The sequence below is a fragment of the Cygnus atratus genome, chromosome 1 (genome assembly GCF_013377495.2).
Source record: "Cygnus atratus isolate AKBS03 ecotype Queensland, Australia chromosome 1, CAtr_DNAZoo_HiC_assembly, whole genome shotgun sequence".
Classification (NCBI taxonomy): domain Eukaryota; kingdom Metazoa; phylum Chordata; class Aves; order Anseriformes; family Anatidae; genus Cygnus; species Cygnus atratus.
In genome coordinates this window covers 49,366,298-49,393,504 of record NC_066362.1, presented here as the reverse complement: position 1 = coordinate 49,393,504, position 27,207 = coordinate 49,366,298, and the positions used below count along the sequence as shown (strand labels likewise).

At 37.5% G+C, this 27,207-nt stretch overlaps 1 long non-coding RNA gene across 1 annotated transcript; it reads left to right on the top strand.

The window, feature by feature from the left end:
* The first annotated feature begins 98 nt into the window (after positions 1–98).
* LOC118250485 (uncharacterized) lies at positions 99–5,844 on the top strand. The gene is made up of 4 exons (XR_004779460.2): positions 99–224; positions 2,734–2,796; positions 4,046–4,148; positions 5,001–5,844. It is a non-coding gene; the product is annotated as an uncharacterized LOC118250485 (long non-coding RNA).
* Positions 5,845–27,207: the final 21,363 nt, after the last annotated feature.

The window sequence follows — 27,207 nt, the reverse complement described above, 5'->3', positions numbered from 1 at the left end:
CAAAGGTGGACTTAAATATGTAAGTCATTAATGTAGATTGAAAAAAAATGGGGCTGCTGTAGACCTAAATTTTTAACAGAATTTCTTTCTAGCAGAAACTCTGATCAGGGGAATTTTGAAGAACATGGCTGGAATTTCAAGACCTCTTGAGGTACTGGCAGCTTTGATGCGTCCCACCCAGCAGCTGTGTGACCAAAGGTCTCAGATGTGCTCCCCTGCTGGAGGTACGGTTGGGATTTCTGGACATGCAGCTGTCTGGTCAGAGCCACTCTGCATTTCTTCTCCTCTCTGAGCCCTCTGCTACAGGGAAGCTTCAGGTAGATTAGTGACGTGCTGTGCAGTGGCTGCTTCTGGATGGAGGGGAATGTCCTTATCCCTGCTCTTAAACTCTCTCCTTCTCCAGCTCAGGGTGCCTCCTATAAACAATAAATTGGGAAGGCTTACTTCTGAATTGTACCTAGAAATTATATGGGAGAACTCTAGTTGGCAAAAGCAAAAATTGCACATGAGACTAGTCTAACGATTTGACAGTATAAATGTTCATGTTTCAGAGGTTGGGAACGTTTTCCGGCTCTATTATATTTATTTCTCCACATTAAGCGAGTAAGTTTTAGGCACCCCCAGAGAAGTGGGTTTACTGCACAGGCAGGGACTGGCTGCAGTGCCTGCACAGGACAGCTTACAGTCCTGTGACACCCCAGAGAGCATTAAGGACTCTTCAAAGACACTGTTTAGCTGCCACTTTTTCTCTGTGGTAGGAACCTTCCCTTCATCTGGGACAAAGCCCTAGACTTCACTGTGCCGGGGGGACTAGAAACTGTCCCACCTAAATTTCACAGGGGACAGATCCCCTAGACATTGTCATTGCACAAGAGACACTGGCAGGGTTTATTTCAGATCAAAGACCACAGTTATTACCACTTTAATTCCTAAATGATTGTTAAAAGGTATTTCTTTTTTCTCTCCCTCCTTCCCCCCCCGCCTTTTTTTTTCCTTTTGTCTGATATCTGGTATTTGCCCAGAAATTGGAAAACCTGCATTTCTGACCTTTTTCTGTGAAAGAAGATTCTAACTTCAAGGACCTAAGAGACCAGATTTTTGAGAACACTGAATGATGGGTGTCATTCTCCACTCATTTTCTTGAAACTGTTGTATTCCAGCAACAATTGTCTCTTTAGAACAGTAAAAATGCAGCCAAACTTATTTCATTTCCACATTTTTTTTGTTTTCCACTGTTTTTTTTTGTCTTTTTTTTTTTTTTTTTATATATCAAAGATTTTTCAGTACCTCATGTCTCTCAGATTTTTAGTCCTGCTTTACACGAAACCTAAAATCCCTAGATTTTTAAATTAGTCTTGGACTCAGGCCTGGATGATTTAGGTTCATAACATTAACAAAAAAATAGAATTAATTGTAAATATTTTTTTTTTAACAGAATTATAATGTTTTTGTACTCCTATTTGTTCACATCATGTTTTCTACCAATAAATTATATTCTTAGTTCCACTATTTGTATAGGAGATGAAACTAACAGTTAAATAGGAATAATATTGAGATGGCAAAACATAATTTTATTTAATATTGCAACTAAAAAGGTACAGATAAAATTACAAAATTGATATTTTTCTCTAAGTGAAAGACAACTTACCACTGAAGTAAAAAATAGTTGCACCCACTTTGTAGAGGCTTTACTGTAAATTCTCTATCATGCACTTTTAGGATACTCCATAGCATTTTCAAAGGAGCTTTTGCAATATATTTTTGGCCTTATAAGTTTTAATACCTGTTTCCAACTTCAGAAAGCTTTAGACTTCTTATTTTTTTGTAAGAAAGCCACTATCCTTTGATTCACTGAAATCATCACCACAGGTAATTTTGTTTGTAAAAAATGTATGCTATGTAATTTATCCTTAAACACTTTTAAAGTTCGGCTGTGCTGACTCAGAAATAATGGTCAGTTGTATGAAATGCCATTTGCAGCAGCTTTTAGAGGACTGGTATATAAGCCTTAAATATTACTATTATGCGTTATATTCCAGAAGGTTACTTTTACTTACATGTTTAACTAAGAATAAATAACAACTTTGAGATAGCTGGATTTAGGTATGGAAAAACAAACAAACAAACAAAACCTGTGATGTCCAGGAGAATATCTACTGGCATAGACTAGAAGAATGCTACAGACACATGCATGAAAAGTCGTATGTGAAAATATATTCTCTTCCTTCAACTTCAGATCAATCTGTTAATGCACCAAGGAGATGATCAGTGTGTCTGTAAACATGCAAGTGCCCTTCTGCATTGTTATTCAACTACAGTTTACTTGCCTCAGTATGATCAAATTTTAAAATGGTTTAAAATAAGAAATAAACATTTTTTAAAAGTGAGAATGAACATGTGAAAAAAAAAAGTTTAAATAGTGCCTGCTGAGAGATGATCTACCTCAGGACCCAAGGACTTTTTATTTCTCTGAAAAATCATAGTCCCCCTAAGCTAAAAGTGATGGTTTCACTGGAAACAGTTTTCATCAGAGGCATAAAAATGACTGCTCTTAGATAGGTAAATGTCTATCTGGTTCTCACAGGTCTCCAGATTCCATCCTCAGATGTGGAAATCCTCAGAATTCTGCTCTTTTAAATGTCAGCAGTGGGCGATAACCTCATTTAATAATGAAAATTTAAACTGGAAAGTTGTGCATGTCCATCATATCTAAAATACAAGTTCTTCTTTCAGACAGAAATCTATAGACCATTTCTGCCTGGTTTTCGAAGACAGTATTGCTTTTTGCAGCCCCAGGTAAGACATTGGACTAATATCTGTAGAGCTCAGAGGAGCTGAAAGAATCAATTCTAACTCACTGGTAAGGGCTGCAGCTATTGACATACCATCTGCCTTCCCAGTTGCTTTATATCATTTATTAGTGCAGATACTGTCTTAGCAGGTGCATTAGTGTATAACATTGCCAATAACATTTAGGTGAGTAGTCAGATGCATTATGAAGAGATGGTATTTTTACTGGTACCATCAAATATCTGCAGTTAGAATTCCTGAATCATTGCATCATTCTCCCTTCCTGTGTCTTGGTCTTGTTGTACAGTGATTTTTTTTTTTCTCCACTGCCTATTGCTCTGATGTGATTTTTAAACTGTGATATAAAAGCTACCAGATGAACACACTCACGTAAAATTCTCCAAATCTTCAAAGATTCTGCCTCATGCTTCTTATATTTAGGATGTGTTCTAAAACAAATCCGCAAAATTCATAGCCAAGTTTTGTTAAAAACCCAGTTCTGTCATAATTCTGTCTATAGAACTATTTCTTGATAATGAGAGTTTGAAACTTGTATTAATGGTTAAAGCTGACCCCTATCACTTGACAATGACATCCTCCTTACAAGAGCAAAGTACAGTACTTACTTTCAACAAATGGTTAAATTCAAGAAAAAAAAAAAAAAAGAAAAAAAGAAAAAAAGAAAAGAATAGAAAGAGCTCTGTGTAGTGTTATATCACAGGTCTCTAAAGGCATTTCTGAAGTCAAATAAATTGCCAACAAACCCAGACTTGATGTTAAATTAGCTGTTGGTATGACCTTCTGAAAGGCTGAGAACTTTCTTCATGGTGTTCTTGTGAATATTTGTGTATCTACTGTGTAGATCAGTAGTCATAAATGTAAGACCTGTGGCACCAGAAATATTGCCAAATGCTCTCAACATTTAATATGGTGAATTTTATTCTCATTAAATCCTATCAGGGAGAATTTACAGGTTTGGACTGACCTTGAATGTTGTATAGTTTACAGAGGAAAATTCAGGCAGCTCTGTTTTACCATGCTTATTACAAAGAAGGAAGAGTGTCTCCATTCTTATGTATGCCCTTAGGGCAATGATGGCTCCAGAGGAGCTAAAACACAGAGATTAACATACTGTTCCTTCTCTGTAAGTGTGAGTGAACAGGTTCAGCCTTGTATCTTTTCTCTGTCACCTGTTATCAGGATAGTTTAGGAAAGAGGATAAGGAAAGAAAAACTCAGAGAGAGATTTTCCACAGGGTGCAAACTTTGCCATGAGTCTTACAGAGGCTGCATTTCATGAATGTGTTTCATAGACATCTTTTCCTTCAGTGATGGAAGCTCATTCACAGTTCATCATTTGTAAGTATTGTTGGGGTTGTTTTTACTATATGCATTATGCATATTATTGGCAACAAATTTTATTTTCCATTTTATCACTCTGCTACTCAGCATTACAATATGCTTTTGCGGACCACTGTGGACAATTTTAGTTTTAACCACTGAGGTTTACTTTGTATTGTTTACATGCTTTTTCATCTCATTGTTTGGTTTGTTTTTCAGAATGTTTAGGAATATGGAACTGTCCCTAAGACAGTTTCATATGTGACTCCCCTGACAATCCACTCTTTTTCTTGTGAATTACCATTTATTCTTATAATTTGCTACATATTCTTCAACCATGTACTGATTTTTAAAAGACTTCCTACTTCCCCACATGACAGCTTAGTTTCTTTAGAGACCATCATTAGAGCTTTTGGAAATCCAAGAATACAATGTTAGAAGGAAAACCTTCTCCAAATAATTGCTGACTCCTTCAAAAAACTTAGATTTGGGAGGCATTAATTTGCTTTTCAAGTAATAAATCTTCTCAATTATATTGCATTTATGTATTCAATTACTAAAGCTATTCTTTAATAGAGTTTCTACTAATAGGCCTGAACTGAAAGCCACAGTCACTGGCTTGTGATCTTTTTATTCCTATTTGAAGCGCTGGTTTTTGTTTGTTTACCCCAGTTGATGTTATATTTGTTCCCTTCCCTCTGACAGTGGATGGTATTACTGTAGATCATGGTTAAAGAGCCCATGAAATGTATAGTTCAGCAGTTTGTTTTTTTTGGACCCCTTAGGCAAATATCACCTGGTCCTGCTAATTTCTTTTTATATATATTATGAACTGATTTCAAAACTTCTTTCACTGATACCCTCTTGCAGAGCAGTTGATGTAAACTGGATGGACCGATTCAACAGGCTTCCCTTTATGACTGTATTTATCTCCCAGGGAAGACTTGCTTCTTCAAATTCACAGGGGACAGTGAAGCTCAGGTTGCCTGTTACCGTCTCTCATACCCAAGAGATGCAATCTAGCTTGTGGTTGTGAAAATCAGTTTACCATTTTACATGCACCATAAAACCATCATTAGAATCATAGAATATCCCGAGTTGGAAGGGACCCGTAAGGATCATCAAGTCCAACTCCTGGCACCGCACAGGTCTACCCAAAAGTTTAGACCATGTGACTAAGTGCACAGTCCAATCGCTTCTTAAATTCAGACAGGCTTGGTGCAGTGACTACTTCACTGGGGAGCCTGTTCCAGTGTGCGACCACCCTCTCAGTGAAGAACCTCTTCCTGATGTCCAGCCTAAACTTCCCCTGCCTCAGCTTAACACCGTGCCCACGGGTCCTGTCACTGGTGATGACGGAGAATAGGTCACCTGCCTCTCCACTCCTCCTGATGAGGAAGTTGTAGACTGCGATGAGGTCCCCCCTCAGCCTCCTCTTCTCCAGGAGGACGTGCATGAAATAAGTGATAAAGATAATCCATGTTCCACATTTTATTTGAAATTATTAAGAAAGTAAATCACTATAACAAAATACTGTGAAATACAGTGCAAAAATGTTAAATCTAGTTTAAATTTGTAAAGGCTGTCTACAAAGAGACTGAAGATAAGGGGGTCTAATTTTTTTCTTTCTTTACAATGCATAGAAGAGGCCTGAAAAATTATATGAAAAAAGGGACCCATTCTCTTGTTTCATATTAACAAAATGGGTTTATGGAAGGCAGGGAATATGAGCAGTGCTTAACTTTTCTATAATGAAAAAACTGTTTTCTTTCTGAATGTCTTTTTCTAGAGTTTCAACTAACTAAATAAATAAACAACATAACCAGCCCCTTCCCCCTGGGAAAAAAAAAAAAAAGTCAGTTAATCTAAGACAGGTATGCATAATTTTTATTTGTATCAATGAAAAATATCTTGTGTGATGGTTTCTTTTTAACACCTTTATACAAATAAATACTTGGAAAACAGTGTATATGAAGATATAATGTCATCCCTTATTCTCTACCTTTCAATTTTAATCAGTCAAATGTGAATGTAGGCAAAAACTTTATTAATGAATCTTTCCACAGAACTTACATGAAATTACAGATACTTTTATGGTTTAACAATAGCAGAGAATGAAAGCCTTTAGAGGAGAACAGCAAAAGCTCTTTCACAATGTCTTTATCAAAAAGAAACAAAGGTTACCTGTTAAAGAAAAGAAAATTGGGTTATGTGCTCTTAAAGTATAAATACGCGACAGGTTCAAATAGCCATTTGAAAATAGTCTTCAAACAAATTTCCTGGTACAGTGCTATATTTTTTTTTTCCTCTAGCTTAACAAAGCCTCTCAGTAAGAATTTGCAGAAAATGTGAACAAAGCCAAAAGCTATTTAACTACTGCTAAAAATAACCACTATCTTCAGAAATTTTTTTGCTACTTGCAGATATAGATGAAATTTGCTATTCCTTAAGGAACATAAAAAATAATGCTGACTTAGAGACAAATCAAAATCCCTCTTAATCAGGACATTTATCAACAGCTAATATCTCCATTATGCAAGAGGAGCTGAAATTTCTGTAATTTGAAGTGTAAATAAGTAAATACAGTAGTAGGTACAATGTCTGACTTTAATCTACATAGTGCCAGGTTTTTAAATGAAGTAAACAGAATTTCAGAGTATCTCAAAAGCAGGCATTTCGAGTGAATGTAGAGTTATGTCCTTTTGCTAACAACCTTTGCATTAGGCACTGTTTCTTGGTTGCCATAAAATCATACCAGTATTTTCCCTTACAGAGTAAGCTCATCATATACAGATAAAGTATTTCTAAGAAACCAGAAGCTGGTAAAACTATGATTTTACTCACATGCATTGCTACTTGCATAAGAGATTACAGTAATAAACACATGACTTTAGTTTTAGATTATTATAAGTATAGCTACATTTATAATCCACTAACCTGAACAGCTATACCTCTCCAATATCTCCTTAACAGAGCTTTAATGAGACCTTGCATGAATTCACAATCTTCATTCATGGATCACATTCAGGGACAGAGAATCATAAGAGTTGAGTAGTTTTCTTTCACCAGGTACTGTTTCCTTATACTTATTAGTCCAAACATAAGCACTTGAAAATAAATGTGAATCAAAGATGAGGTTTTTTTCTTCCCTCCCATCTTCTCCCTTAATTGTTTCTTTGTTTTCCTTGCCAAAGGACAGAAAAATTGGAGCCTTCACCTATTATCACATTACTATTGATCAAAGTGATCTACCAGGAGTGCTTACAGCTGATGCAGAAGGACCAAATGCGCTGTTAGGTTGACCCCAGGAGGTGGTCACTTTTCATTTCCATATTTCAAAGTACTCAAGAAACTAGCTCGTCAAACTGTGAAATCCTTCCCTTCATATAGATTTATCTTTATAAGATAAAGACAAAAGATAAATCTTTTATAGATTTATAGATTTATCAAGTTCAACAAGCTGTTTGGTGGAGTGCTGTTTCTTAAAGGACTACTGATAAGAATACATTGATATTTCTTCTCATGCTGTTTTGTTATTACATGTCTACATTGCAGCTGTACCCATTCATCCTGATTGTGTTCCAGGTGTCCTTCTGCAGGGACCTTTGTAGGGCCTGCATTTCTTGATCCTCTTTCACTGATTTGTTAGAGTAAGAATATGGCATGCAGGTGTAAGGCTTTGTATTTTTGAAAATCAATGGCTTAGTTGTCGTTCTTTTCTGAAGTCACTTTTGTCCTCCAAGTGGCACATGTCAACCGCACAGATGAGAAGATGCTCAGCAGACGTATTTTGACCTTCCAGACCACCTTCCATACCCAAGGTGGGTGTGTAGTGCTGGAGGCCATTCCATATAACTCATCTCAGTACCAAAACAAGGAGAAAAATGGATAAAATCCAGGGCCAAGAGCAATTCTAGGAATGCACTGTTTCAGTGACCTCCCCTTAGATAACTGGAGATTCAGAAGTGTGCTCTACATCCTGGTAAAGCGATTCACCTCACTTTCCTCCTTCCCCTTATAAATAGGCCATACAAAAAAAATAATAAAAAAATTAATAATAATAATAATAAAAAAATCACAAGTGCTCTTCTCTTTAACTGATGTAAGCACTTCTCCTTTGAAGAGGTCAGTGAGACATTTAGATCCCTAAGAATATTGCTAGATGAATACCCTGGAAGGTTTCTACTAAATTTCTAGGTAGACAAATGTGCTGCTCATTGGTGCTAGATGCCTCTGTCAAGTGAACAATCCTGCCAAGGCAAGCAAAGAAAGAGGCTTGTTCTGGTACAAGGTGACTACTATGACACTATCATCCTGTTATTGCAACAGAAATAAAAAACAAAACAAAACAAGATTGTGGTTGTGAGATATTTTTTCCAAAAATTTTGGTGTTGGGTACTGGACAGAAAGGGGAGTGTGCAGCTGCTACTGAACTCTGTGCAGGAAGGCTGCACTCTCCTGAGGCCACTGGTTTATCTGGGTTGGAGCTTGCAAAAGCCTGTGCTTGTTGGCCAGCCTACAGAACAATACTCTTCAGGGTGGCACAGGGATGTGGTGTTTCATGTTGCAGCAGCAGATGCAAGGATGTTTTCACCAAAGGCTGTCACAAGCTTAGGATCTTTTAGAGTGCTCACCAAAGCAGAAAATCCTATAGTCCTTCATAAGTTTATCACATGGCATACTGTAACATTCACTGCTGTGGTTAAAGAAAGCACAGGATGTTCAGGAATGAGGGAAGAGCTTTTTTCCTTGAGGGAAGAGCTTAAGGCACTCTTGCAGGACAGTGTGAATACAGCTATTGATTCTTTGGCATTTATTTACCATATCCACTGGTTTCTAACAGCTCTGTTTTGGTATGTTATGGTATCCATTAACACTTTCCAGAGTAATAACTCATGTTCCACATTCAGTGACTTATCTGCCACAGCTTTCTGTAGAGCTTAACACGTACTAATTCTGGGTGAACTACCTCTTAGACACTGGAAAGAAGTAGAAGCCTTATTTTCTTCATTTGATTGGAAGTTTGCTAGTGGTTTCCTTTACTTGTGTCTATTCTTCAAATTTACTAGACTTTCTTTTTGCATTCTCAAACAGTAATACTATTTTCCTCATTGCAGCAACGTTTATTCAACAAGGATGATTAAAGCATTTAAAATTACAATATACACCTTTCACATGGGGAGATTCCTTAACCAAAATGTCAACTGCATTGCACCAGTGTAAAACAGAAATATCTTCACTGAAGTTGACGCAGTTACAATATAAAAATAATGCAAGCGAGATGACTTCAAGACCCAGTGTTGTAATTCCCTGAGTAATTAATTTCTCAGTTTAAGCTTGTGCCAATCAATCTCCATCAGAAGTGGGAGGAAGAGAGAGAAAAAGTGAAGTTAAATAGAATCATTACACACACCTTAGCTTAGTAAGCATGTGATATTATTACAGTAAATCTTATCAAATTTTGTTATTCTTTATTTTTTATTTATTTGCTTACTTCCTTGTGTTTCTTTGGACAAAGAAATTATTTGGTTTCATTACGTAAGTCCTGAGCACGTTCAGTTATTACTGAAATCATTACTGAAAAGGGGATACTACTTTTTTTTTTTCCTCAGTACCATCAAATATTGCAATTTGTGTTCCTCCTTTTCTATGTAAGACACAGCTATACACATTTCACATCATGATCTTGTAAACCTGTCATCTTTTGTTTTGATTATATAATATTATTTTTTTAATCAAATGTAAATCCAACAAATTTTTAATTTCCAGTTACCTTCTTCATGCCACAACCTTGCTAACTTGCTCTTAATCTGTCATCCAATTAATCCTGCTTTTTCTGCTTGGTACAGTAAAAAAAAAGTTAGTTCACTATAATCTAATCTGCCTGCCTTTTCTCCACTGGGATAAAGGTTATAAAGGTTTAAATGTATAGATAAATAGTGTATCTAAAGAAAGAGAAACAACATAACAGTAATCCCTAAATTAGCTTTACACCATGCCGTAAAACAGGGGAATACTTTGAATCATTTAAATAGTAAACTCCCAAACCTATTCTAAGTTCTTTGTTGTACTCCTAGAGGAGAGTAAGACCTACTGAATTATACTTTAAGAAGTGGGTTAGCCATACATGTATGTTCTTTTGGACAAGTAAAAATAATCAGGGATACCTGATTAGAGAATGACTAACCCACTTTCTAAGTCAGTGACACCAAAGCAGTTTATCTGTTTTCTTGGAAACATGTCTGTGCTTCTGTCCCCTTCCTTCTTGAAATGTACTGTACACAGAGCAGCTGCCAAGCCATTTGAATCTCTTAGTACGGGGAATTGCTGAAAATAAGCAGAATGTATTTCAAAAATGGGATTTAGGAATAACTGTAGAAGAGAGAAACAAGCATGGTTTTCTCCATTAAGGTTTGCTCTTAACCACTTTCCAAAAGCTTCATGTGCTACGGAAAATATGCCAGAGAAGAGGTAGTGTCTAGAGCTGAATCAAAAGCTCATTGCTGTCAGTGACTTTTGACTACCAAGTGTTTGTATCAAGTAAAAAAAAAGGTTTGCTTTCTCTCCCGGCATTCAACATTCAAGGCCTCATATGTGAAAGACCCAAAAGAGTGCACACAAGTGGAACATGAAGATTAAAAAAGAGCTGGGCAGTCACCAACTGCATGAAGTTTAACAAGAACAAGTGCCAGGTCCTGCACCTGGGAAGGGGCAACCCTGGCTATATGTACAGATAGGGGGATGAGAAGCTGGAGAGCAGCCCCCCCAGAGAGGGATCTGGGGGTTTTGGTTGATAGCAAACTGAATATGAGCCAGCAGTGTGCTCTGGCAGCCAGGAAAGCCAACTGTATCCTGGGGTGCATCAAACACGGCATTGCTAGTCGGTCAAGGAGGGAAGTGATTGTCCCGCTCTACTCTGCGCTGGTGCGGCCCCATCTCAAGTACTGTGTGCAGTTTTGGGCACCACAGTACAAAAAGGATGTGAAACTATTGGAGAGTGTCCAGAGGAGGGCTACAAAGATGGTAAAGGACCTAGAGGGGAAGAATGATTTTTTTTTTTTCTCTATAATTTCATTTTATCAGGATCAGACCAATAATCTCTGTATTTCTTCCTAGATGTCTTTCAAGCTAAACCCACTCCCTTTTACAGGGGGCTGCAGGTAGTACAATGGTTACAATCTTTCCCTCGTGTGCTTTTGTACTCCAAAAAAGAAGTGTCTCAATTTGTTATGAATATTCCAGCAATTCCACAGTAATAAAATGAGGCTAGGAACTACATTTGAGAAGATAGTAGGAACAATTAGAATTGTTGTCTTCTTGTCCCGATTGGGGTGTGCTTGTATGTGCTAAGGGAATGCTTGCCAAGGCATATCCATCTAGATATGCAGATGGCAGAGTGTCATGCCCAGACATGTATTAAACTTCTCATCTAAGTCAACGCTGAGTGAAAGCTATGTATCTGTCAACTGTGCACCATTGTGATTAGAGAGCAATGGAACTGGGGTATCCAAAGTCATTGTTTGGGACTGCATAAGGATTTAGTCACCCAACTCAAATTTTGGATGCTTAAATCCTTCATTAGGTCTGGTCCTAAATTCACAAAATATGCTTATGCCTCCAACAGACATGTTAGGCCAGGAAGCAGACTGAATTCACTGACTCACTGACTTTTCACCTACCATGTTTATCTTATTTCTGGGATTATTTAATAGTATACAGTTAGGTGAACATCTGACTGCAGTTTGTTCCCAACCTAACAGATGATGTCAGGATCCATATCATTTGCCTTTACTTGATGGGGGTCTGGCAATATCACCCCAAAGAGAAGTGGCATATATGGTGGCCTGACTTAGACCTTCAATGATCACATGACCATTTAGTGGTTTCGTACGTTTTCCCATAATTATGGATCAGATAAAACATGTACCTAGATGCAAGCATGTGTCCTTACACATTTGGTTTACTGAAGACACACAACTGGTCTGAATTCCATCCTGAAATACAATCTTGGTGAATTTGGCCTTCAGCAGTTTACAAAAGGCTTCTCCTGCCTCTTTGGTTAATAGATTTCTGAAAACAGGAATAATCAGAAAAAAAAATATCTCCTAGTCACCATTGATATTTATTTATTTTTGCATTAACACAACTACTATAAGAACTGGCCAGTTCTCTTGGCCAGTAGGAATACAGGACTATTTATGTCACAAAGAGAGCTAGTCCTGGTCCTCAGATTATAGTCCTTGCTCCAAATTATCTCAACAGTCTTTTAGGACTGTTTGCTCAAACATATGTATTGTATATGCATTGTTTTTTAGCACTACAGTCCTTATTCATGCAAAACCACCCACAACAGTGAAAAATAATAGTGTAATTTGGCATCCAGTAACAATCTATTTGCAAGTGACATTATTTTCCTATCATCACTGTTGCTTCTTGTCTTGAGTAATTACTGTTCTCTCAGCTTTCTTCAGCTTCATTCATTCATTTCCTTTCTTTTTTCCTTTTAATAAGAGAAAACTTGCCAAAATTCCAAGATGAGGACATAGCATTCATATAAAAGCATTTTCATATTTCTTGCATATGCTAATATTACTGAAGTGGATAGTGTCATATTTCTTCTCTTTCCTCTTCTTAATACTAACATCTTAAGTATTTTTTGGATCCCTAGTAAGTATTAGGTTAATATGCCAATGTGTTCCTTCAAAACAAAACAAAACAAAACAAAACAAAACAACAAAACCCTATGTGTATCAGTTCTGTATTTTATATCAGCAAAGAGCAATGCATTTATTTTTAAGGAGGATAACTTTTATGACATGAAAGCAATCAAAGGACAAAGCAAGTTTATTAGAAATATATTTATCTGCTGCATGTGGTTTTCTATTTTGAAAACCTTTCCAAAATCTCACATAGAGACATTTTGTACTTCAAATGTATTTTGGTGGAAAACAGCATTACAGACTTAGACTTTTCCAAGGTCTCATTATATGCAAAGCAATATGTTTTTGTGATTGTGTGTATATATGTATATATGTTCCTATGTCTACATATCTATGTAGACATATGTGCAGACATACATATATGCCAATAGAGTGCCATCTGCTGTCATATAAGACTAAACAGTGTTGTCTGTTACATTTTTAGGATTGATAAAGTTGTGGCCTTCAAAGGCTCTCTGGTCAAGTTGTACTAACAGACAAAGAAATTTTTAAACTGAGTGAAAGTGATTTTGTTGTTGTTGTTGGTGGTGTTTTTTATTATTTTATTTTTATTTTTTAACCTTTGAACACATTGACTACTTTGTACTGTATTATGCTTTAATTGATATCATTACTTAATCTTCCTGGCTGACCTATCTAATCAAAATTTTTATTTTTTTGGTCATAAATGAAAAAATAGTTTTTTTGACACCATTGTGTAAAAACATTGTTGATTTAATTTAAATAATAGCCTATTTAGACAAACTGGTTGTTTTTATTGTTGATCTAGAGATAAATTACAGAGAGCCTAGGCATAATTTAAATAACCCCAGAGAAGAATAAATAACTTGTTCTTCAAGAGAAAAATCTGCGCTAAGAATTGAATCCATAGAAAGACTAAAGCAAAAAATAAACTTTACCAGCTGTCACAGCTTCTTCAAAAAGGCAAACCCAAAAATGCTAGCAACATGGTATTTCATTTAAGACTGAAACCTTGCTCAAATGCTATGTCTCCTAAGACTGTTTAGTGCTTCCCTCTGGTGGCCTGTCCCATAAAATATTTCTCAAAAAATTTTTATTGCTTAAACTGCTCTCTTTCAACTTCAGAAATTTTGTGAAAATGTAGATGAATATAAGCTTGGGCCATTTCTCTGAAGTAGCCTTTACTAGAAGGTTTACTAGAAGGCTTTTGACTAGAAGATAAAAAATATTTCAACATTATAGCAAGTTTTGTAGCTTAAACTTGGCTTCTAGTTTGGGTTTGGTGGGTCATACGGACTAAAGTTTTCTTAACTGGAAAGCTCAGGAAAATCCTGAGAAGATATTTACTTCATTTTTTAAGAAAGGAGGAAGAGTGAAAGCCATTCATGTATTATTTTGGTGAAGCTGTCTGCTTCAAAAAGTAGCCAGGGCATCAAACACATTTTCCTATATCTGATGTGACTGTACAACTAAGCCTTCCACTCTGCCATGGTAATCTTTATGTGCTGCCATGATGATTTTTGCTCTCCATGAAATATATTCCTGCAGAAATACCCCAGTCTTGACACTCTAATAGTACAGCATTGTGTGCTTTTACTCCTTATGCATTTTTAAAAAACAATACTGACTTTTGTTATCCCTCCCCTGCTTTTTTTTGGCATTCAAACGTAAATGCATGTAAGCTCATTTTCAGGGTTACTATCATCAGTATTTTCAACATTTTTTTTGCAATTAACATCTACAAATAGTCTCCACATTAAAAAAGAGGAGCTAAAGAATCTAAGAGTCATGGATAGGATTTGAAAAGTGATACTGATTTCTTATTCACTCTCCTTTTCCTGAATCACTCCTTTTTGTTTTAGACTGTGCTTTTCAACCCAAGTTACCTAGCATTCATATTGCTTCATATGACATTCTTCTGTGAAACATTTAATTTTTTTTTTTTTTTTTCATTATGTGTTTGACTACATAGTCTTCATTATGTACTCTTAAAACTATACTGATTGTGGGAAAATTAAGTATCAGAAAGATATAAATTTCTTTAAAAGTTGCTATTCTCCTCACTTTTTCACTTTCTTCTGCAATACTATATTTTAAAACCTTATTTTCATGGAATATTGCTGTAGAGACTTAAATGGCAAAAAAGGTAAAATATGGGAACAACTGATCCTAAATTGGAAAACACATTCTGTTGGGTCTCATACAGAGTTGGGGCCACTTTTCAAAGTTCCTTGGTGTTTTCAAATTTTGGAGGATGTGGGAAAGCCAAGCATATCCAAGCCATACATATATATATATATATATATTTATATTGTATGTATGGGAGGTTAATCAGAGTTAAATGGGGACCTAACATGAAAAGTAAGATTGCCACTGGAAGGATGGCTTGAAAAATATTATCTGGTGGGAAAGCAACCCAATCATGTCACACTTCAGTGTTTTGTTGTACAAAATCCATTTCTAAGAAAAAAAGTACATGACACTTGCGTTGTCATGTAAGCCCAACAAAAATGTATACCTCAAAAGTGGAACCATCAAAGGCCAGCGCTAAGATGGATATCTGGAATGGATTTCATATTCACATATTTCACAAGGTTTAAATTCTGGCAGAAAACTAGAGGATAAGATACTCAAATGACTAAACTAAGATTTGGCCTCCAGATATGCTCCCCATCATGACCAGTGACAAAGTAAGAACAAAGATATTGTATTACCTAGAGTTAGCCAGGAACCTTGCAAGAAATTTCACTTTAAGAAACAATATTCTTGAATGGAGATGAAATGTTAGAAGTTTGGATTTATTTTTGTGTGGAAGAGGAAATATGGTTGAAAAACTAATTTAAAAAGAAAAGCAAAAACAAGCAGAAAATCATTGCATTTTCAGCTTTCTCTTTATCTAGACACATACCACCTTCCTAAGCCCCTGGGGAACCAGCAGCACAACTCCATAGGCAGGTGCAAATTCAGTAACTTTCAAGAACATGGCTGTCTGGCAGCTTGTTCAAGTGGGTTAGCAAGCAGGCATGTAAGAAACCAGGCAAAGAAGTAAACAGCTTGTGTTAATCACTTAACTCCTTAGATAAATTTGACAGAATCAATATATTATCACACTATTTTGAACTGGTGTAATTGGCTCATTGTGCCAAGGGCTAGTTCCTAAGAATAGTTTGTATTGCCATACAGGCATGCAGCAGGGATCTCAAAGCACTTCCCAAATACTGCTGAATGAAGCCTTGTAACACATCCTTCATGTTGGGCAAGAAAAGACACAGGAATTAATGGAAACTTTCTTGCACTGCATATGATCCAAATTACCATTGCTGACTACTCCCTTCACTTCAAGTGGAAACAAAAATTCAACATCAACAAAAATTCAACACATATCCTCTAAGAGAGAGGACCTCTTCTTACTCTTGGAATTTTGCACATGCAGGTATGTTCTGGCAAGGAAGACAGGAGCAAAAGAAAATAAGTAGATCCTGTTATTATACAGAATTTTGATTTTTGCTTTAAAAATGCATAAGCAAGTGCCATATTCAACTTCCACACTGATTAACTGCAATAATTTTATGTTCAGAGTTCTGCTTTACCTGCAGGACTGAAAATTTGGTAAGAGTTTTAACATCCATTTTTTTTTTCATATACTTCTAAAAATGTATGAGGGATTATTATAAAAGTAAGTGATATTGACTTTAAAAATGTGCTGGTGTAAATAAAAAGTTGGGGACAAAAACAGCTCATGTCCCCAGTTGTCATTGAAACCAGTGTCAAAAATTTATGGAATTTAAAGCTTTTTGATAACTGTCAGTTTTCCAATATTTTTACAGATATCCTGTCTGTTAATATATATTGTGACTTAATATGTATTCACTAAACACTGCTTTTCTTGACTTCTATTAAAAAAGTAAAAAAAATAAAAAATCACCATCTCCTCTTTTGATGTGCAATATTTACTGTTTTCCTTTTCACTGTTTATGTTTTAGTTTACTGGGTACCTTTACCAAATAACCGGTATCAATAAATTTCAGTTTTTCTTGTAATTGGAATAGAAATACCTAATGCAATTTTTGAGGTCTACAAAGTGCCAATGAAATGTCAAAATGAAATTAATTTCTATGTAAGACCATTCTGTAATTTTCCTACAATCTCAAATACCAAGATCAGATTTAATTATATCAATAGTACAATGACAGGTAAAAAAATACTTGAGAACTTTTTACTCAGCTCTGTGGGTCCAGGCCTTTCACTACAGACCACAAAACAGATGAAATATTATTTGCACACTTCAATGTGAAAATATTCCTTTCTCCCATTGAGTCTTATTATTATATTATCATTATATGCCTTATTATTATACACTAACTATAGTGCATTAACATCATCATCAAAAAAAAAAAAAAAGAAAAAAAAGGATTCACTTTGAAAAAACAAAACAGACCACTATGCTTTCTAGAATTAGCAGATTTTTGAAAAGAGCTTGCAATAATATCTCTAGGTTTTTGGAAGGCCCTTCTTTAGTTCACGGAGATCAGTACTGTTCTGCAGAATTTTACTGCTAAAAAAAGCTCCCGTTAAATAAATTACTGTTGACTCCAGAGTAGAATTAAGTTTAATAGTGTAGTAAACCATGATATTCAAAACACAAGCATCATGTTACATAGCAGTTTCAAAATTGTTTTGCAACAGTAATTATCTTAATGAATTTTGGATTCTTTTTATTTATCTCCCCCTTTTTTATACACTTGACATATTTAGCTAAATTTTTCAGTCTTTTCATTAAAACATGAATTGGAAAAAGATAACAGTTCTTAATAGTTGTTTTTATTGTTGTTGTGTAATGGATGTCTACTTTCAGTTACAAGAAGTGAGATCTAAGAAATGTGCTAGGTATTAGACAAGCCACAAAACTTTGAGAACTGCCAACCCTAGTGTAGCTTCAGGAAGATATAATGTGCTTCATTTTGATAATAACTAGCTGAATCTAAGGACTAGCAATAGATTTCAGGGGACAATTACTAGTAAAGATCTTTCATCTTTGAAAGAGACCATTTTAAACATTATGAATCTGGTTGCTGTGTAGAGAAGAAAGTTTCTAAACAAACAAACAAACAAATTATTCCAGGAATGGAAAATGGAATTGGAATTATGTTATCAAATACAAAAGACAAAGGGGAAAAATCTATTTTAAGTAACTTAAGTTATTTCTAAAGCTAGTAGATACGAAAGACAAAGATACAGGAATACAGTTCTTTCTTGGCTTTAGAAAGTTAAAAAATAGAGTTTTAGGGAATACACTTATATTATAGCAGTCACTTTAAACATAGGCATTTGGTGTCCTATTTCAGGAGAGGAAAGGAGAGATGGAAATTTCCAGAGCACTGCAGCCCAGATTTCTACAGTAGGGTGGGAAGAATTGCAGTCTGGAGGTGCTTGTCTTTCTTCTCTGACTACAGGCTGTTTTGAGCAATCAGCTTATAATTGATTCCTAACATTTAGATAGCTATAATTAGGCAATATAAATTCGACCTTATGTTAAATGCGATGAAGACAGAAACATGAAAAAGACTGTGAGTTGGAAGATAATGCAATTATCTTCACTGCTTGTGCCAGTGGTGCACTGAAGAACTTTTGGTCTTCAGCTTAGCTCCTAGTACGCAAGGTACAGTGCAAACACAGAACAAGAAAGCATACCATGCCCTACAGAGCTTATTCATACCCCACTGTCAAAGCTATTAATAGCTCTATCAGAGCAGGAGTATCTTCCCACACTGGTCTTCTACAAAACTATGATCTCAGTCATATTTCAGTAATGAGCTTTCTAACACACGTTAGAAATGGAGAAATGTTAATACACTATATTGATGTCTGTGATGCTTAAGAATGGCTTATTTGTCGAATTTCTTCACAGTAAAAGGTCAAACTTCCATCACAAGCTGACAATATTAAAAGAATTGAATATTTTAAGAATACGAAAGCATTCATAACCATCTGGACTCCATCTTATGTTTATCAAGTTGTAAGATAAAGGTTTCTGTGTAATTATAGGTGAGCTATGGTGTCCCACTTTCTCATTAGAAGGTAACATCATTTTCTAAGAGATTTAGTTTAAAGGTCCAAGGCTAAAATTAATTTTAGGGTACATATCCTAGCCACACCGTCCACCCTTATGACTTGTCTTCTTTTTCCTTCAAGTTGCATGCATGTAATCACTTCACAGACTTTCACGGAAAATACAGAACTTCATGACAATGAACAAAATCTTTACAATATTGGGATTTTTTCTTGTAAGACAGGTCACAGCATCTTCTTGTGGTGGTTTTACCCTGTTGGGCAGCTGAACTCTACCACAACTCATTCTCCTTTCTCAAAGGAAAAGGGGAAGAAAATACGATGCAAATGGCTCAAGGGTTGAGATAAGGACAGGGAGAGCACTCAATAATTATCGTCATGGGCAAAACAGACTCAGCATAGGGAGATTATTGTAATTTATTGCCTATCTAGCAAACTGGAGCAGTGAGACACTAAAAGCAAACTGAAAACACCTTTCCCCCATCCACCCTCTTCTATGTCCTCCCCCCAAGTGCCACAGGGGAATAGGGAATGGGGGCTGCGGTCAGTCCCTGGTGCATTGTCTCTGCTGCTTCTTCACAGTCACTCTCTGCCCCCGCCCCACATGGGCGGGGTCCCTCCCACAGGATGCTGTGGGGGCTGCCCACAGGCAGCAGCTCTTCAAGAACTGCTCCAACATGGCTCCATACCACAGGGTCCATCGGTCAGGGCCAAACTGCTCCAGCATGGGTCCCCCATGGGCGGCAGCTCCCCCCAGACCCCTGCTCCTGCGTGGGCTCCTCTCCACGGGCTACAGCTCCGGCCTGGGGCCTGCTCCTGCGGGGCCTCTTCATGGGCTGCAGCCTCCTCCAGGCCACATCCACCTGCTCCACTGGGGGCTCCTCCATGGGCTGCAGCATGGAGATCTGCTCCATGTGGGACCCATGGGCTGCAGGGGGACAGCCTGCTCCACAGGAGCACCTCCTGCACTCCTGCTGCACTGACCTTGGAGTCTGCAGGGCTGATTCTCACTCCTCTCTCTCAGCTGTTGTCACACAACATTTTTTTTCCCTTTCTTCAATCTGCTCTCCCAAAGGCCCAACCAGCATCACTCACTGGCTCAGCTCTAGCCAGCAGCGGGTCCCTTTTGGAGCTGGCTGGAGCTGGTTCTGATCTGATGTGGGGCAGCTGCTGGGCTTTGCTTGCAGAGACCACCCTTGCAGACCCCCTGCTACTAAGCCCTTGCCATGTAAATCCAAAGCAGTGCCTCTGGCCAGCTTTGCTTCCTCATTTCTGCATGACACAAAAAAATATAGATATATCAAATCCTGCCTAATCACCCATCCAGAAGGGTGACCATTCTAGATACATAGTATGTGTAGGGAGGGCATACCAATTTCTGGTTGAAGGAAAGATGTTACAACATCTTCCATATCAAGGAGTGAGTTATATTAACTGTGTTCTATTAACTAGTCTTTAAAATCTGAGTAATATCTTTGGGAATTAAACACACATTAAAACTGCATCACTGGAAAACAAGAAGTAGGTCATCCAGAATGCATAATAGCTTGCAGCCCAAAATCTATTTATTATCAGTTTGCTTTCTAACAAGGTGTAGTACAATGTCAAATTTTCAAACACACCCCAGTGTTGTGGTTGGTGGCTACTAATTTAGTTATTTTCAGCTAGGGAAATGCTGTAAATCACTTGTTTCAATAAGAAGCATACACTGTTAAATCCAGTAGCTGAAGCATAATTGGACATACAGTAACATCTGAGATGAAACTTAGGGAGTAATATAACAACAACTGTAATGAATTAAGAGGTGAATTGAATTTGAAAGCAATTAGTCTGGTGCATTTTTTTAACTGATATATTAGTAGCGTAATTGTAAATGTTAAGAACTTCCATCAGACACTGCTGGACACCTCCAGAGACAGACAAAACTCTTATTAAAAGAGTTTAAATAGTTATGGTGGAAAATTAAAAGCTGATGATTCATTTTACTATTACAGAAGAAATAGCATTACTTGGAATTTATAAATTATTCTTTTGCTCATAGAATAAGTAATGAATCAGAGTTTTTGTTCATCACTTGCTTGTTATAAATTTGACAGGCCCAGGGATGGCATACTATATTTTCTCCAGTTCAATTTTTCATTCAAAGAAATCCTCAGTTTTGGGTTTAGCATGGTGATCAAGAGGAATAGACATGTAGGGTAACAAAGGAGTAAAGAAAGCAAGTCTCATTGAATTTCATTTCTCCTGATTTGCATAGCAGTATGCTCAACAAGGAAAGTTTCTACTGCCCAATACAGAACACACATCTTGTTACAGAAGAGTACTGCATGCTGTTTTAATGAAGCTGCAGTCTACAATGCAGGGATTGCAGAAGACTCCTTTGGGATGCAGCTGCTTACTTGGTTGAAGAAACATGTAGGGGGTGTATGTATTTTACTTTTTCTCCAGCTAATATGCACACAATGGTAAAGGTAAGAAAATTAATGGTATTACATCAACATTTGCATATACAATATATATTCATATGTATTTAAATACAAAATATCAGGCCTCCTTCTATCCAATAACTGCCTTCATTCTAGGACCTATTTTCATCTTTTCTCTTTCTCAGGAGAAAGCAATACAAAAATTATTAAATACAGAAAAAAAGTTTGCTAAATGTTCCTTTTCGAAGACATCAGTTATATATATTAATATATAATAAGGCACACTTGAAATATATTCCCTTGATTTCAAGAGAAGGCATCTATTATTTATGCTGTATTTCTCGTAATGAAAGAAGTGCAAGTCTTGGGGGTTTTAGAGGAATTCTGCATGGCACAGGTACAGCGTGCCTGTATGGAGTGTATGTTTGGATATAACAGCAACAAAGGAGATTCTGGTTTTGTCCATGTTGCACAGCTATGGTACCCCTGAAGTTTTCATTTGCCTTTGAAAGGAAACTCTGAGTGCTCACAGAGTCTGACTCTAGTAATGCCCTCCAGCACCTCCTGAGCACCATCAGGCTGAAGGAAACTGGCAGAAGGAAGCTGCCTTTTTGGTGCATGTCAGAACATCTCTTTGCACACTGTGGATCACCCTGATGTGGAGCATGACAAATGCTCAGCACCACCATGTACAGGTGTCACCTGAGAAAGAGATGAGGGAGGAAAAGCTGCACCTATCACATCCCTATGGATGGATCTCCATAAAGAACACCTGTGAACTGTTCAGCAAATCCATACATTTTCAGGCTCTTCTCATCACAAATGAATCTCTGGTCTCATGTGACAATCTCAAATAATAAAGACATACCTGCATGCCAGGTAGCCCAGGTCAGCCCTTTATTAGGAGCAAGAGAGGAGTAAGAGACTGCCATCCTGCGGTGACAAAGGCACTACAAACATGGTCTCCTTGTAAACAGGGCAAACACAAGCTTCTCATACAGCATCCAGGCTCACCCACTCACTTGTCCCTCCTTGGGGCTGAAAACTAGTCACCTCTCCTCAGCTTGGAAACAGGTTGCAAGTCCCCATCTGGGTCCAGCCACAACTACCACATCCACTAAGAAAGAGGGACATGTCCCTTTTTAGGCAACCTCTTTCTGGAGTGGCTCCCACAACCCTCAGATTGATTCATCTGCTGTTGCTGTTGACACAGCACCAGGTCACATCCCTGAAGGTACGTCCTGTGGAGTGTATGGCATGTAGCCCCTCACAACATGGTTTTTTTTTTTTTTTTTTTTTCCTCAGTGGTACTCCTTAGGACCTTTGTTTTCTTCTTCCATTGTCTTCCAACTTCATTTATGATAACTTGTGACACATAATAGTGCAGTTAGAACATTACAGAGATTGATGAGGGTATATTTTAGGCTAAGATGGTATTTCGTGGCACAGACAAGTTAGAGGGGGTGAACACTAAGAGTGTCTTGCTAGACATGCTGTGAGAACCTGTTAGATGTCTGGATGAGAAAACCTTACAGTTTGGATACGTCTGAGCTATTCTAAGAGTATCCCAGGAATTTAGTGCATTGATAATAATGAACTAGGTTCATGCTCCTTGATGCTTCCCCACCACCCTCACGATTCTTACCTCCGTCCAACTCCACGAGGTACAGCTTTTGGCACAGAGGCTGCTGTGCCCCTCTACCCATGCTGCCAGCACTCTGCAATGATAGTTGCTGCTATGCCTGGCTACCACTGCTGCAGGCACCTGCTTATGCCCTTCAGCTTTTTTTTCTCCTCCTGTACTCCCAACAGGCAGAGATTTTAAAATTCTACAAAAGGCTGTTTTTATAAAATATTTCCTTAGATGTGTTTCAGAATAATAGAATCATAGACTCATAGAATGGCTTATGTTGGAAGGGACCTTAAAGATCATCTAGGTCCAACACCCCTGACATGGGCAGAGATGCCACCCACTAGATGAGGTTGCCCAGGGCCCCATCCAACCTGGCCTTGAACACCTCCAGGGATGGGGCATCCACAGCTTCTCTGGGCAACCTGTTCCAGTGCTTCACCACCCTCTGAGTGAAGAATTTCCTCCTAACTTCTAATCTAAATCTCCTTTCTTTTAGTTTAAAACATTTTCCCCTCATCCTGTCATTATCTGATTGAGCAGAGTCATTCTCCATCTTTTTATAAACCCCCTTTAAGCACTGAAAAGCCACAATGAGGTCACCCCAGAGACTTCTCTTCTTTAGGCTGAACAGCCCCAGCTCTCTCAGCCTTTCTTCGTAGGAGAGGTGCTCCAGCCCTCTGATCATCTTTGCAGCCCTCCTCTGGACCGCTCTAACAGGTCCACATCCTTCACATGCTGGGGGCCCCAAATGTGGGCGCAGTATTCCAAGTAGGGCCTCACAAGGGCAGAGCAGAGGGGGACAATCACCTCCCTTGACCTGCTGGCCATTCCTCTGTTGATGCAGCCCAGGATGCAGTTGGCCTTCTGGGCTGCAAGCACACACTGCTGGCTCATGTCAAGCTTTTCATCCACCAGAACCCCCAAGTCCTTCTCTGCAGGACTGCTCTCAACGACTTCTTCTTCCAGCCTGTGCTCATGTCTGGGATTGCCCCAACCCTGGTGCAGCACCTTGAAGTTGGTTTTGTTGAACCTCACTAACTTAACTTGGGTCCACTTCTCAAGCTTGTCAATGTCCTTTGGATGGCTTTTCTTCCTTCTATTGTATCAACTGCACCACTCAGCTTGGTGTCATCTGCAAACTTGCTGGGAGTGCACTTGATCCCACTGTCTATGTTGTTGATAAAGATATTAAACCGTACCCGTCCCAGGACAGACCCCTGAGGGATACCACTCATCACTGGCTTCCACCTGGACATAGAGCCATTGGCCGCCATTCTCTGGGTGTGACATTCAAGCCAATTCCTTACCCACTGAATGGTCCACCCTTCAAATCCATCTCTCTCCCACTTGGAGACCAGGATGTCATGTGGGACCATGTCAAAGACCTTACAGAAGTCCTGGTAGATGACATCAGTCATTCCCTTGTCAACTGATGCAGTTACTCCATCGTAGAAGGCCACTAGATTGGGCAGGCATGCCCTTGCCCAGGAAAAAGACAGGACAAGAAAGCCCTTCTTTTGGAGCCGGCTCTCCTCTACCAACCATGGAGATTTTCTGGGAGCATTTTTTGAGGTTTTATTCTGTCTTAAAAGGATTGGCACATGTTGTTAGGAGACTTCGTCTTTGCCTCAAAACCTTAATACAGCATTAAGGGGAATTACATAATTTAAAGACAGCAAAGGCCAAGTAGGGCATCCTGTGCAACCTCTCAGCAGTGACATCTTGCTTCACTTAGCATATTTTGTGGTCCCTTTTTCCAGTCTATATGTGACTTAAAAGGTATGTGGCTGCTTGTACTCCTCAGGGTTTTTTTTTCTGACAGTTTATGGGATTTTAAACTTTAGAAATTTGGAACAGAAGTTGTTTTATACTTGTGATTTTCATTCAGATTACAATAAATTCCATTTTATATGATACTAATTTCACTTATGTACAAAACCTGAAACATACTGTTACAGCTCTGCAGCAAGGTAAGTAAAAGTGAAAAAAGGCTACTCAGTCACTTCCCCTTTATTGCTCTTCTGTAGGGAAAAAAGCTCTGACTAAACTAGATCTCACTCTTGCTATAATTTTCAGTATACCTCATCTGTTTTCAACCCTTACATCTGGTCTTCTGCCTGAACATGTCTTTTTTTTTTTTTTTTTTTTTTTCCTCTCTCTCTCCTTTCTCTTTACTTTTGACCTTTTCAGTCACTTCTTAATACTTTTTGCAGATGCTTTGGGAGATTTTATGAAATACTGCAGAGTGTTCTGCAAAGCTGTAGTATGCCTGAAGTTCACAGTAAGTCTTACTGATTTGCTATAGTGTGTGAAGGAATTGCTGTTCCACTGAAACCAAGGATTTTGATAGAGATTTCACAGAGGTTCAAATGCCACTTGTTTCTGCTGTCTTCCAGCTTCACTTTCACTTCCAATGAAATTTTGAAATCACCACTTCTTATAACAGTGACTTGATACCAAATTTTAGAACAGCAAATAAGACCTGTCAGCTTGACTTTCAACAATTTCATCAAGCAGGATTTTGTTCCAGTAGGCCACAGTACTACAGATTTGCATGCTTAATTATGCACATAAGAAGAATCACATTGACTTGAGCAGGAATACATGGAGGCATAAGTTCATCGTGGATGATTGTGTGATGAAAGGTGTCATTGTACTCATGACATAATGGCAACTGTTGAAGCTTGTGTTAGTGCTGAGTAAGAAACCTTGGAAATTCAGGATTCAAATTTTATCTATGAACTGTAATGAGGTGATTCCACCCATTATGTCTCTCTGTACAATAAAGAAAGGTGAGAACCGTAGTAGAAATGGCATTGAAATAAAGAGATAGTGTACGTGTTTATATTCTGAAGTACTTGCAGTGCCATTTGAGTTGTCAAGTCTTACTATAGTGAGTACCATCCACACCTGTCACATGTATTGTTGAAAGACACTTCTAATTCTTTGCCAATATATTTTTGGACACAGCATAGCATTTCTTGATATGATAGTGAACAACAAGCTTTACAATTTCATTTGTAGGGAAGTATCTGCAGAGAATTGAGAGTTGAAATAAGCAAGAGATGGCCTCTCCTTGGAAGTGTGAGTATGTAGTGGATATGACATTACCTGTCATACAACAGGCTGGGACTTATCTTCGGAATTCTTCTTTTTAAGTAGAGATCCTAGATGTTTTAGAATTAAATCTGGTAAAATGTTTGTGATTATATAACAGGTATTCTGGCTGGGATACCAAGAGAAAACATGTACAAGTTTTTCCTCATTGTAATTTGATGTGATCTATTTTGAAAATGCTCTGTTTTTCCCATTGGGCTGAAATATTCATAAGAAATTTTTTTTTGCAAAAACTGTGTTTTTTTCATGAACCAAAGTGGAAACCTAGAAAATAGCTCAAGTTATAAACTATTAATCAAGTTGCTAATTAGATAATATACTGCTATGAAAATGATGTTTTTGAGTCACCTTAAGTGACTCAATCCTTCTGGAATAAAGCATTGAATTGCCAGGCAATGATATTCTTCAAGCAATCTGAATGATGAACAAGATTTTTGTGATTAATGGCTATCATAACTAATACAGAATGAACTAATAATGACTTTCAACTTTGCAGTAAAATGATGAAGATAACAGGTATCTTCTGTGATGCACTTACTCTGTGTCTACGAGAGATTAATATTTTAATACATACCATTAAATGTTGTGAAACAGCTATCTCTGTGAAAACAAATCTTTTGTGGTTTACTGATGATCAGGTTGTAAAAACTGATTCTTTTTTATCTCATTAAATTAGATATATTTACAGGGGAAGTAACACTTAAAATGAGGTGTAACTGATTACCATATTCATTCCAAATTGCAACAAAAATCTTGCAGAAATAATGATTCCACATTTATCTTTGAAAACACGGCTTTCCAAAACTAAGTAGCGATTTGTAAACTGAAAAAGTATAGTAAATAATTATCCAGTATCACCAGATACACATTGACCACTACAGTCAAAGTCCCTTCTTGGTGCAGTCTGTAAATGCATGTACAGAAAGTCAGTTACCTCTACTCCTGAGAATATAAATGTTTGAGGTAGAGCAAGGGAGACAGAAAATGGCAGGTTATCTTGAGGTTTTAAGGTATTAAATGACTTATAGTCAAGATCCTGACCACAAAATCATCCTTTCTACTCTTCATCTGGTGTATTCACTGACTGAGTCTAGGGGAAATGACATATGTCAAACTCAAGATTCAAAGTCTTATTGCAATTTGTCTAGGTA